Here is a 14,368-nt window from a genome sequence, read left to right on the forward strand (position 1 = left end):
AAAACCTAGTCTAAGCGTTTGGGTAATCACCGGTTAGGAGTTGAGCAAAGGTAATGAAATTGGTCCTAAATCAGGGTGTCTACTACCTGGAAAAACCTGGAAAACCTGGAATTATCAGGGAATTTCTCCCCACCTGGAAAATACCTGGAATTATCAGGGAATTCCTGGCATAATCAGGGAAATTTCAATACTCGGTGATCATGAATGAAATTCTCTCAAAAGATAAAAAAAAATCCTTAAAAATATGTGAATAAATATACTAATCAAATCTATTGAAAATGTAGTGAACGTTAATGGATCGTTGTTCCGCAAAAAAAACGTTTTGCCATCTTCTAAAAAAATCCTGGAGAATTTCCGAAGCTATTCTGGGTGAATTTATTCGGGAAATCAATTAGAGATTGCTTTGTAAATTCTTTTGAGTATTCCCTCGGAAATTCTTTAGGAATATATTAAAAATACTAAATTAGGCCGATACAAATATTTAAAAACAATTATGCCTCCCCCCCCCTTCGGATTTTTTAGCCCAATAATTATATTTTGCATGTGGGGCAACAACAAAAAATTTGGATGATTTTGAGGATTTTCATTCTTTAACAAATCCGAGGAGTTTCATTGATTTTTTCCATTTTAATATTTATTTTTTATTATCCCCCCCCCCCCTTGACCTTTCGGAGTCCAGTCGGACATAATTTAAATTAAATATTTGTAACGGCCTTAGTTAGGATTTTTCAAAGCAATTCCTGGAGGAACTTTCGAAGAAATTTCGGGATCAGTTTTCCAAGCAATTATTCAATGAAATCACTTGCAGAGTGTCCATAAGAATGATTAGCAATTTTCTAAATTATTTCTGGAGGAATTTCCATGATAAAAACCGAAAAGAATTCCCGTAGGAATTTCAAAACGAAATTCCGGACGATTTTTCGTATGGTTTCTTTAAGAAATTCCCGAAATGGAACCTGGAGGGTTTTTAAAAAAAAGTGTAATTTATGAAGGATTTTTGCGTAAGGAATTCTTCAAAGAATAGCCGAAGGATTCCCGAATGGATTTTTCAAAGGAGTTTCTAAAGGTATTCTCGAAGTATTTCCATAGTATTCTTAAAAGCAAAATATTCGGAAAACTCCTCCATGTGTTTTATAAAGTATTCCGCAAGATACTTCTGAATGAGTTCCTAAAAAATCCCAAGGAATTTCAAAAAAAAATATCCGTATCATTTTCCGAGGGTTTTTGCAGTAAAGCAGTAATAGAACGCTAGTGATGCTGGAACCATTGAAATTATTCTGTCAAAATATGCTTCAATAAGCTTAATAGCCTATTCAGATTACGATTAGATCATTTATTGTAATATAAATTTCGTGTTAAAGCGGAGAAAGAAAATTGAATGTATGGGGATGGCATCAGGTTCTTGTTCATCATGATATTTATGATCATAAATGGATGTGGTCACAAACTAGAACAAACTAGATGTTGGTCACGCGAACAGGTATAAGGGCGTTAGGCATGAGTACTTTAGGCATAAAGTATGTTGAGCCTAAAATGACCCAAAAACAGCCCACGACATGAAAAAGGTATTATGCCTAACGTCATGGACCTAGCAATCTTATATTTTTGCATCACCACATTTCCTAAAGGAGTTTTTGTAAGAAGTTCTGAAGGATTTCCTGAAGGAATTCCCAACCATATTTCCGGAACATTTCCTTAAGAAGTTTTCTTAAGTTTCTTTAAAAAAAAGCTGGAATAAAATTCAAAGAGATTTCCGAAAGAATTCTTAACCAAGTTCCAAAGAAATTCATAAAAAAATCAGAAGAATGTCTGAAGAAATCTGCAAAGTATTTTATTTCTGAGGGATTTTCACAAGACATTTTCGAACAAACACCTAAAGGAATTTAAAAAAAAATCTTGAAGGAATCGAAAAAATTCATCTCTAAATAAATTTCCGAAACAATTCCTTGAGATGTTTTCTTTTTAGCAAAGAAATTTTCAAATTAAATCCTGAAGAAAGTTCTGAAGCAATTCTTAAAATCCGGAGTATTTTCCGATGAAATCTATGGAGAAATTTTCAAAGGAATACCTGGAGAAATTTCCTATGTGATTCCCGAAGGAATTTTGATTGAATGGCTGAAGCAATTTCTGGGTGAATTTGCGAAGGAATTCTTGGAGGAATTTCTAAAGTAATTTACTACATTGTTTTGTGGGTGGCTTCACAATACTATTTTAAGCAATATTTACTTTTTTGAATTGATTATTTTGCTGCTATAATCTATATATGGCACGTTTGTTTTTGCCTGGAAATTAATGTAAAAAACCTGGAAAAAACATGGAAAAATCAGGGAATTTTGTTCTTACAGATGAGTAGACACCCTGTAAATTGTTTAATCTTCTTGAAACCTTACAAGCATGCTTAACATGACTATAATTTTAAGAGTTGTGATCCATCATGCGTATTTGCTATCTACTACTGAACAATTATTGATAATGAAGCCGCTCTGTAAGATTGTATGGCTTTGGGATAGTTCGTCGAATGACGTTCCGGCGAATAACATTTGGTGAAAGGGACATTCAGTCAAATGGAAGTTTAGAATGTTGAAAGCGAATTTCAGCGTAAAAGGTCGGTGATAGGTAATTTAGTGAAATACAGAAAATGAATGTTTGATTAAGTTCGATTAAACCCACACGATACATGGATGAACTGATTGGAGCGATTCCAAGCAACAGCATCAAAATTTAAGAAAATTTTTAATTCATGATTTTCTATTGAGTTGAAACTTTGCACAGTTTTTCAATTTCATCTAAATCGTCATTTTTCGATATCAAATCTTCATATTGAGTCACGACTAACTTTTCAAAAGGGTGTATGTGAAAATGGTTCAAAATATTTAAAAAGCTGCACAGCAAAAACGGAATGTTCGATTATTATGATTTTTTCAGCAAAGTTAGACAACTAAATGGTGATTCTTAAGAAAATGTGCACAGTAAAAAAAAAATTTTTTTCGCCTTTAAAAATATCATTTTTGTCACAAAACTCAAATATCTCAAAACCCTATCTTTTTCGAACGTAATTTTTTAGGGAAAACGGTCCATTATATTAGCTATCTACCATAAAAATTTGGTGATGGTAAACTAATAAACAAAAAGTTATGACATTTCAAACATTTCACAATTTTCACATATAGTAAACAAAAAAAATTTCCGTGTATTTTTTTTCAAGAATCGCAGTTTGATGCTGATTTTATTGTTAAGGGCCTTGCGTGAGTTAAACAAGTTGTTTGTATGATATTCCATATTTATGTATTCATCGATATTATGTATATTATATGTATACATAAATATTATATGTATAAATAAATAAAATGAATTAATATTATCCTAAGTATTAAATTAAATGTGGCAGTTACACAATGTTGTTATAGAAACTCTAAGAGTTTTGGGTTTGAATTTTGGTATGGGTTATGATATCATGAAAACAGTTTATTAATACTTATTTTTTATTTATTTTTATTCAAATTTTTAAAATATCGAACACTTTTGAATTATTATCAGCACAGTTTGAGTATAGTTTTGCTTTAATTTTATTTTCCGACAATGGAATGAAACAGTGAAATTTTTGGGTTCCTTGGATCGTTTTCGCGTTATTAAATTGCTCGCTGATCTCTGAAGCCTTTATTTCGTACTCTTCAGTAGTAGTAAAACAAAATGATAATTTGGTTAAATCTTTTCTTTTCTACGATTTGCCCAATCAAAAGTTCTTTCGCAGTTTTAATTGGATGCTCACGTTCTTTGGCTAAACTTGCTCTTGTGGCCATGCGCTTTATTGTTCCTCCAATAGCATCACAAGGACCTTTGCCATGTGATGTAGCAAAAAATGCCATTCTGCATCAATTCCGTACATTGATTTAAATTGACATAGGCTCGAAAAATTCTTACGATTTTTGTACTGCGACGCTGCTCCATCAGACATGAAATATATCTTTTGACTTCTTTATGCTTATCAACGCGTAAAAAGTTAATAATTTTTCAATGAACAAGTTTACGGATACTGAATCGTGTCTTAAATCTTCGGAAATTATAATAAAACTTAAGTGTTCAATTTGCGTACTTCCATTAAAATAAATAACGAATGGATGAATTGTAGCTTGTTGTACGTTCCAGTGATGGGACTGCACTTCATCTTGCAATACAAAGCTGTAATTTTCAGAAAAATCACAAATGACTAAAAATTCACCATATTTTTTAAAAAGCTGGATTGTTCTGTTTTAATGAAATCGTGAGGGATTAAACTTTCTAATTTCAAGCAAAAATATGACACAAACTCATCTACAGGTTTTACAATAGTTTCTATGTCACACCTATCCGTGGTCACCCATTGCTCAAATGATAACTGATCAATATATTTTTCTTCAAACTCAGCGAATAAAGTATTTTCCAATGATGAAGAATCTGGACAATCCGAACAAGATCGTAGATAGCAATTTGATGTTGTATTTTCACACAAAAGACTACCAGTTAACATTTTAATATCCTTTGTTAAATTGATTCTTTTCAAACTATGTAAAATAAGATTAATATTCTCATGGGTTGTACACACACACATTATGTGTTCCTGAATTGGAAAGAAGCTTACATTGCCTTGGGCGAAGGCTTGCAAATGAGGAAAAACCTATTTTAATATTATCGTGAATTTCCTTGAAGCGTGTGTACGCTTCTTTCAAAGTCGTCATCATTAATCGTTTTTGGATTGCTTGACGCTTTCCATCTTTTTTTACTGATACATAATCTTTTTGACCAGGCATAGCTCGACCTACTTCATCATCTTCAAAATATTGAACTACTATTTCTTTTGTCTCATCTGTTAATGCAGTACTAGACCTAGTATTTTTGGTTGAAAGACAGTTATTCTTCAATTGTTTTGCCTCTTTTACTGTATTTCTATTGATTTTGAACTCATCAATGGCATCCTGAATAGACCACGAACTTGGCAGCATCGACAAAATCAATAATTTTTCTTTCCTTGTCGTGGCTGCATTCGAGAACCTTTCCTTCATATTTATAATTACCTCATCGTAGTCTGTATTTTCCACATCATCAGGTCCTAATTTGAAGAGGTTTCTTCGTACAGCTTCGTTTATTTCACGGTATTTTTCTCCGGGTAATAAACGTAGTCCATCTTACTCCATTTAATCAGAGTCACTTTTATCCCAGCTATGCCCTCGTTAAAGCGTTCGATGTTGACCTTTTGGATACACTCATCTTCCGATTGATTTGTTGAAACAGATTTCACTGATGGTACGGTGGCAAGGCTCTCAGCACTTAATACTTCTGGTAATTCCTCAGTTGTTGTCGATACATCTGGCAATTCCTCAGTTGCTGTCGTTTTCGAACTTCCTGCGCTCTGCTCAACCGATGATATACAGATTGCTCTTTTGTCAACGTTTAGACGGCAGGACGTGCAAATGCGTAAATTTGTATTCAATGTGGACATTGGAGCATAACCAGTCGCTTTCAGTTTATCTATGGTGCTTTCGGTGAGATTTCGTAACTCTTTTGAACACTTTTTCCATCAAACGGCCTACAACAGTTGAGAAAGCGGCTACTCATGTTGTTCGTAATATTTCAATAAACAAAATCACTTTTAAGTTTTTACTGACTAGTTTGGTGTCATTTGTGACTGAAGAAAAAATTACTATAAGATCTTTAACAACCTTAGTAGTAGTAATTTTTTGCTTTTTCGTGAGCATTGTCATGGTATGTACCTATCATGCATTTGTTGTTGTTGAAGATACCCGTTTCCTCCCGATCATAAAGTCTATTCTCTAAGAGGTATATTTTTGCAGGTAAACTATAGACGTACACGTGTATATAAATCTTTGATTTTGCAGCTTTTGTCTTAAAAATAACATTTCTGATATGTTTCTATCAACGTTATTATCAACAGGTTTCAACACTATTAAAAGAATTTTTCGCCAGTCACGTGCAATGAAAATTATGACACTATCAATACTTTTGATCACAACACTGGATCGTGTCTAAGTTTCTTATAGATGCTATGAATAATTAAATCAAAATATCATGAAAACAACTTGTTTAAATCACGTCCCTTAACAATAAAATCTGCATCAAACTGCAATTCTCGAAATAACTTACACAGAAAAAAATTTTCTACTAAATGTGAAAATTGTGAAATGTTTGAAATGTCATAACTTTTTGTTTATTAGTTTACCATCACCAAATTTTTATGGTAGATAGCTAATATAATGGACCGTTTTCCTAAAAAATTACGTTCGAAAAAAGATAGGGTTTTGAGATATTTGAGTTTTGTGACAAAAATGATATTTTTAAAGGCAAAAATTTTTTTTACTGTGCACATTTTCTTAAGAATCACCATTTAGTTGTCTAACTTTGCTGAAAAATCATAACAATCGAACATTCCGTTTTTGCTGTGCAGCTTTTAAATATTTTTGAACCATTTTCACATACACCCTTTTGAAAAGTTAGTCGTGACTCGATATGAAGATTTGATATCGAAAAATGACGATTTAGATGAAATTGAAAAACTGTGCAGAGTTTCAAATATTTTCGAAATGGTCGCTCAGGATCGACTGACATGCCCCCATGGAATGCCTCATTTGCTCGCGCTGGTGCTTGTGGAAGCTGAATTGACTTCTCCAAATAAATGAAAGTGTGCGTGACTTTGCTGTATTCCTGTCAATGTGTGCTGTCTTCCTCCAAAAGTATTCGTGATATTTTTGCCGCAACAAGATTACCACCCACTTTTATTTTAAATATCCTATACAGTAGCGTTGGTGTGCGAAAAACTGCGCTTGGAGAACTCAATAGACAATCGTCACATAGCCAAATAACGTTTTTGTTGAGGCAACACAAACTTGTTTCGGAAAACTGTACACATGCAGCGTGGAAGGTTCCATAGCACTTTCCTTCGCAAACAACAAATAAATCCGTCTTGCAGTTAACGGGAAGCAAGCACTTTGGGCACGACATGATACAGTTTCTGGTTATCAACAGGTATAATAGGTACTGCGCTGATTCGAATTTAATCACATCGACGAATTTAAATCAATTATTCACGCAATAATTCACAAAAAACTGGCGGACTGCGAAGATCACGTCAACACGATACAACAATCAGAGAATAATATCGATAAATCAGAGAATAATAAAATAGTTTTTATTTAAATAACATTTTGAGATCAGGTACTTATTAGTTTGGCTGGTAATTTACTGTGGAATGTGCTGTTTGATGATCGACAAACATAAAATATTACAAATTTAATCCACTGAAGTCGACTTTTATACGGGCGATTCGTACCGTGTGGATCAAATCCACGTTAATTCAAAAATCCGCGTAAAAATTATTTTTTTTAGCTAATGATTTTTTCATTCACGCCGGTTCACGCCGCCGCCGCCGCCGTCGATAAAAGCCAACGGCGCGCCGCCGTGACGCCGCCGCCGCCGGGGCAAAAGTGACCACTACGCCGCCGCCGCCGATTATATGACCGGCGCACAGGACCTTGGTGGACTATGGGAACATTGAAAACCTACATAAATAGCCAAATATTAGGTACCGATGGGTAAAATTTCCTTTATTTATTCTATTTATTTTTGATACGAAACTCACAAACTTACTCACAAACTCACAAACAAATTATATCAATGTTTTTTTGCCAATACTTCACCGTAGTCGGTTCTAGGACATTTCGTTGATTAACATTAATTCGAATGTCTTTTGGCCAAATGACATTTCGTCGAAAGAGCGTTGATTCGAAGGGACATTTGATCAAATGGATATTTAATCAAATGTAAAGTGCAGGCAGGTTTTCTTATTCTTTTCGTGAATACTTTTTCTTTCATTTAATATTCAGTTCATTCAATAATTAATTCAGTAGTCGGGAATATTTCTGTTTTTCCATTATTTTTCTTTCTTTGGTCAATAGAGTAGAGTGGGGCAAGAGTACGCACTTAGTTTTCAATCGATCATGTGGCCCTTATGAAGCAAGCTTCTGCATATCAAATCAGTGATTCATATACTCTTCCTTTATGTTACCCAGTGGAAAAAATATTGAAAATTATTGAGATTCGTTTTAGTAGAACCCTTATTGCAAGACAAGTGAAAAACGCACTCTTACCCCACCGGTGGGGTAAGAGTGCGCATAGGGTGGGGTAAGAGTACGCATTTATCCAATCATGTGCTTTAAGTATATATTAACACAAATAAGACTTAATAACATTTAATTGATGTTTAATGAACATTTATTCGATTTATTAGGGAATGTATAAAGATGACGTAACTCTTAAAGAGGGAGGGGGTCCTAGAAATGTGCACTTTCATACGAAAAACCATTGTTTTCTTTATATACAAAAAACTACAGAGGTAAAAATATATCAGGTTTCGCGTGGCGTAAACAAAGGAATTTTCCTTAAAGAAAGTCCACCAATCACGTAACGTAAAATTTGGCTATTTCATCACCCCTCCCCCTATCTTACACTTTTTGTATGAATCCTCTAAAAATTATATGGATCGTCATACATCTCGCAACCCCTCCCAGCTAAACGTTGCGTAATTTATGAATGTTTCTTTTGATTAAATGAAATTATCATTATCATCTTGGTAGCCAAATGGCGTCAGACGGCGGTACCAAGATCGACATAGGCGCACGGATCAAGAAAGCAAGGGCTGCCTTTGCGAGTTTAAGAAATATCTGGAAAAACAGGCAGATAAGTGAACGCACCAAAATACGAATTTTCAACTCTAACGTGAAATCTGTGCTGTTATACGCTAGCGAAACATGGTGTGTATCAGTGGAGAACACTCAACGGCTGCAGGTGTTCATTAACAGATGCCTGCGGTATATAATTCGGGCCTGGTGGCCTCACAATTGGATCTCAAACAACGAGCTCCATCGTCGTTGTCACCAGAGGCCGATAACAACAGAAATTCGGGATCGGAAGTGGGGCTGGGTCGGCCACACTCTACGTAGGGGCGGAAACGAAATCTGTAAGCAAGCATTAGACTGGAACCCAGCGGGACATCGCAGCAGAAGCAGACCCAGAGGCTCATGGCGGAGAAGCCTCAATAAAGAAATAAAAGAAGTCGACCGAAATCTAACCTGGCAACAGGTTAAAGCGATAGCCGGGCATCGCTCAGGATGGAGATCTTTCAAGTCGGCCCTTTGCACCACCGGAGGTGTACAGGATTCATAAGTAAGTAAGTAAGAAATTATCATTTAGATGAAATTGTGTTTCGTACTATGTTTAGGTGTACAACAAGTCCTAATACAATTTCATTATTTCGCTTCAGTGCTTAGTTCGCTAAGTCCTTTCTAACACCGAATTACTTCAACTTATCCTAAAAACTTGTGATAATTTCGAATTCTGTCCCTTTTTCTTAGTTGTGGATCTTTACGCTTTGGAAGAAGTCTTTTTCGGCCAGAGATACGGGTTTGACATCATAATTTGAAGATTCATATGCGTACTCTTGCCCCACCGGTTCCTGCGTACTTTTACCCCACAGTCCCAAAAATTATTCAAGTAATGGTTTTGACTTCATGGAAAACTAACCGGATTGGTATTCTGTACCATAAAGTACTCTATACAATAGGTTATCGAAATGGTATAATGTTCATTTGATTGAACGTATATATGGTAATGAAATACTAGTTGCGGAAATCCAATTATTTTTAGCAAAATGACCAAAAAGTTATCTAACTCCATATCTCCCTTGTTGTTTATTCAAATCGTTTACAATTACACATGATAATAGTTGGCCAGAATACCTGTCAAACTGATGCAGTGCTGCTAGTTTATCTTTTTCTATTACTTCAAAAAATCGAAAACGTACTCTTACCCCACGCGCACTCTTGCCCCACTCTACTCTATGGGAGCAATAATTGTGTAATTTTTCGAAACACCGCAATAAATTAATTCGTTTTTAACTACATATTAATGATCAACATTTTTCTGTTCGACGAAATATACAATGATTATTCTGTCGAAAATCTGCTTCCGACTGAATTTCCGTGCGACTAAATGTCCATTCGACGAAATGTCCTTGCGAACAAACGTCCTAAGTCTCTAGTAGACTAAACATTCATTTTAAACCATTCGATCAAATTTTCATTCGACGTAATCTCTTTTCGACCAAATGTCATTCGACTAGATGAAATTGTATAGATTCTATTTGTACACCAGATGTATAATTTCTGGATTTTTTATTACGGTTCTTCAAAGTGAGGCATAACAAAATAAAACAGGCAACATGTTACAAAGCAAATGCAAAATGAATGATTTATTCTTCAAATCTGTCCAAAGCAGCTGTTCTAGGTTCTCCATAGTGTTCTGTAGTTAAAATCAATTGTTCTACCAAATCAACAAACCGAAAGCAGTCCAATCCTCAAAGCCCTTGCCCTAGTTCAATGCAGGTATTCTAGATTTCTAGGTATCTATATTGTTCTGGAGTTGAGGTCAATTGGTCTACGAAGTCTTCTACGCCTGGTAACAAATCATAAGCAACCCAGTATGTTCATTCAAGTCCCTTCTTCATTCAAATGCATTACTATTCAAATAAGTCAAAAAAAATATTCTAGGTTCTCTACATTGTCCTGGGGTTCAGATCATGTACAGATCATGCCCATGTATATTTAAGACACTTGAGTCTTTGCGGTTCCATCGAACCCCGGGTTGGGATCCAGTGGGATTCCATCTATTCCCTGGTGGGATTCCATTGATTCCTGAGTGGGATTCCAACACATTCCGGATGGAATTTCTGTCAATCCCGGGCGGGATTCAAACGGATCCCGAGAGGGATTTCTACGAATCCTGGGATTGCATGAGGAATTATTTTGTATTTCTGTGTCATTTGACATCGGATGCAATTTCGTGACTTTGCCAATTGGCTTCGCTGAATTGTATCAAATCCATCAGTCATGCTGCAAAATGTGTTCGCTCGCAAATGTGGAACGCCATATCTCTAAACTATACCCACCTAGCTTCCACTTCAGCGCATTCAGTCGGTGTGGTAGCGACTATGCATCCTGCCCTCTCTATGAACTAGTGGAATTCTCCTTCCTTATCCGCAGTCCACCGTTGCGAACTTACCGTTTCAAAGTGGAACAAGTCCCGCATGTATGATTAAAAGTGGAATGTATTTAAAATTCATCCGAGATTACTTCCCCTCGGGCCGGCGGCAGCACAGAGGAGCACTTGATGCAATAATAATGCACTTGCGCTACCTACTTCGAGCAAGCGGGAAAAAGCGAAATGGTCTGCCAGCCTCATAAACAACGAGCATCAACCCTGCCTCGGAACAGATAGACGTGAAACTGGAAAACAAGTGTGCCCTTTTTCTCTAGCCAGGCCATGTGTGCATTTCGTTTCGTGTGTATACAACCCGGTGTTTACTAGGCAAATTATAAACGAAAACAATGCTCCCTCTGTGTCCAGAATGTGTAACGTCAGGGTTGCAGAGTAATAATGTATGGGAACCAGGCAGAAGGAAATCAGCGATCGGATACTGACTGGGCGGTATAGCACCGAGTGGAACAATGTAGTGAATTATATTGAAAGAGCAATCAAATCAAACATTGAGTTACACGCAACAAAATATGGCTTTGTTATGGGAGATTTAATTCATATCAAACATCACTCAAAATATTTATGACAACATGACAAATAGTTTGAAGAACCTATTTGTGCAGATGTGTAATCCATTTTTTTGATGATCTTTATTTTAATATGATCTGATGGCATCAGAAAAAGTGGCTTTCCCCGAATGTACCCAAAGTTGGGCTATTTTGATTCTTACTAGCGAAGCCGAAAGACGGTGCACCACACCCTCTTATATATGAGTTTGTGTAAAAACAACAAAAGTTGACTTTCTAAAACCAGACTTCCAGCTCTAGCGTATTTACGATAATAAAATCTGCGCAATTCTTCATTCTCAAAGCAAAATTTTACGACCTTTTCAAAACCAAACATCATAAAAATACCTGCATATTATTGGCATTGATGTATGGCTGGCAGCAGATGATGCTCGCCAAACGATTTACATTTTGAAGAGCGTTGATATCGCTTCAAAACAAATCGGCAGAATTATATTCAGACCACGAAACATCCCTCAGCGCATTCGCTTTCTCGCATAATGTTCCGCTAGACATTGAACGTGAATTCCAACGAGCACGGGATGGGATGGAATGGCAGACGTTGACGCCAGTCAGCCAGCGATGAATGACGACAATGGTGATGTGCCTGCCCGCCACTCGGTGGTGGTGTGACCGGGCAATCTGATCTACAGTGAGTAGCATATTAAACGGCACATTGTAAAAAAGAGAAAATTTTGGACTTTGTATTATTTTTGAAAAACAAGACTCAGTGATTGAATTAAGAGAGAAATGGGAAAATCTGTCACATATCATCTCTGTATACACTCACGATGTATAGCAAATCGTGAGGAAGGTTTTTCGCAAGCTGTAACGATAATGAAATATCAGCAGGGACCGGTAATCGAACCCAGCCACTTTCTGCATGGTCTTGATTTGTATCCGCGCATCTCACCCAACGACTAAGGAAGGTCCTTCCATATGGACGGACTTCCATATGTCCATTAGCTTTTTTTTATGATTTAGGGGTCCTGGCTAAATTTCAAGTATATTTGAGGTGGTTTAGGGGCGGCGCAAAGGCTATTTATGTTTATATTGAATATATTTATATTATATTTATTATATTATATTATATATTATATTTACATGGAAAAAAATTAAAACTTGTTTAAGTTCGTCAAATAATGTCAAATAATTAATTGAAATGTACAAGCCTCCAACCTCCGTTTTTGGAATCTATATAAACGAAACCTGCAAAAACTCATTTTTTTAGCTCATTCGCAATTGCTAAATTGAGTCCAATTTCAACATTTTAGCCATTTATATTTCTCAATAAAACTATTAACCCTCTATAACCCCATTTTTTGTTTTCGCTCAAAATCACTATTTTGCTTTCTAAAATCGATCGGAACAAGTTTTGGGCAATTGAAATTTTAAATTCGTAATTTCATCTATTTAACATTTTGATTGTTTAGAATTTAGTTTTTCACATTTTTCATCCAGTAAAATAATTTCTTGAATCTATTCATCTTTGTTGGAATTCGTTCCAACTGGAAAATAACCAGGTTTTTTGAATTTGTTTATAAATTTTCAATTTTTAGAATGGTAGAAATATATATAAAGTGTACAATTAGTTCACAGGTTTCAAAAATTGTGAAGAGTACGAAGTTAACCTTTGTAAAACGGTGTTTGGAACTAATTTCGAAACCAACAAATAACTTATCTCAAGTTTACAGTCTTGAACTACTTGCGTTTAGTTCCTTATGTTTGGCTTTCATGGGAAGTAAGAGTCGTAAGGTGTTGAAATCGTATGTTGTAATGACAATTGTTGCATGGATACTTAGAATTCAATAATTATTGATTTACTCTCAACTCACCGATTACCGTTTACGTTTACTATAAGGATTGCTCTTCTATGCCTATCTACCGTGCAGGTACCATATTCTGCGCATTTAAGAGATTTCCAATACATAAATATTTGTTATTTAAATATTATAATGATTTGCAATACCTTTATGTGGCAAAGGTGAAGGTATAGTATGCGGTAATATAAGAATAATGTGAATTTGGATTGAATAGATGAAAAACATAAGTTATTGATCGTTTTGGAAAATGTGATATTGTTCCTAATTCGGCGCACTGATTATGAATAAATATACACCTTTTGGTTTATTTTATTTTTCATTAAATGATGTGCGCTTGAAGCCAGTTCATCAGTTTTTGTACCTTTTTGTACTTATTACAGATACTTTTCTTACTTAATTTTTCTCGTTTTGTAAAGTTTTGCGTTTTTTGCGTTTTACAGATTTTTCCTCCAGCTTTCGTTTTTTCACTAGTCGCAACAGCAGGTGGCCGTTGTCCATTTTGCTTGGATTTAAGAATATGTAGGGTAACCGGCGGTAATGTTGGCCCTGGATGTAACATTGGCTCATCACGCAAATAATTCAATATTTCAGCGATAATACCTCGATTTGTAGGGAGATATTAACCACTGCTTCTTTAGAAAAGTGTATCAAACACATATCTGCTTCATAACTCTAGATTTATACACTTCTTAAACTATTAAAAGCAATTATCTTGCGTGAAAAATCACTTTGACTCGGTTTTTTAGCAGCCATGTTTCGTTGACTTATGCAGGCTTGCTGTGCTAGAGTTTTTCTTTTGCCCAATAAAAGAGTTTTCTGAATGAACCTACCTGCTTTCGCACATCAGATGAATGGATAACAACCACACTATGTCAGCTATCATTTTTATTTCACAAT

The 14,368-nt window shown here is 35.4% G+C and overlaps 2 protein-coding genes across 5 annotated transcripts in view; both read left to right on the top strand.

The window, feature by feature from the left end:
- Nucleotides 1-14,368, top strand: part of LOC134206285 (actin nucleation-promoting factor WASL) — a 334,646-nt gene that overhangs the window by 166,935 nt on the left and 153,343 nt on the right. The gene's annotated exons all lie outside the window — the stretch shown is intronic.
- LOC134206284 (inositol polyphosphate-5-phosphatase A-like) overlaps nt 1-14,368 on the top strand; it is a 103,125-nt gene that overhangs the window by 37,417 nt on the left and 51,340 nt on the right. The gene's annotated exons all lie outside the window — the stretch shown is intronic.

The sequence above is a fragment of the Armigeres subalbatus genome, chromosome 1, assembly GCF_024139115.2.
Source record: "Armigeres subalbatus isolate Guangzhou_Male chromosome 1, GZ_Asu_2, whole genome shotgun sequence".
NCBI lineage: Eukaryota > Metazoa > Arthropoda > Insecta > Diptera > Culicidae > Armigeres > Armigeres subalbatus.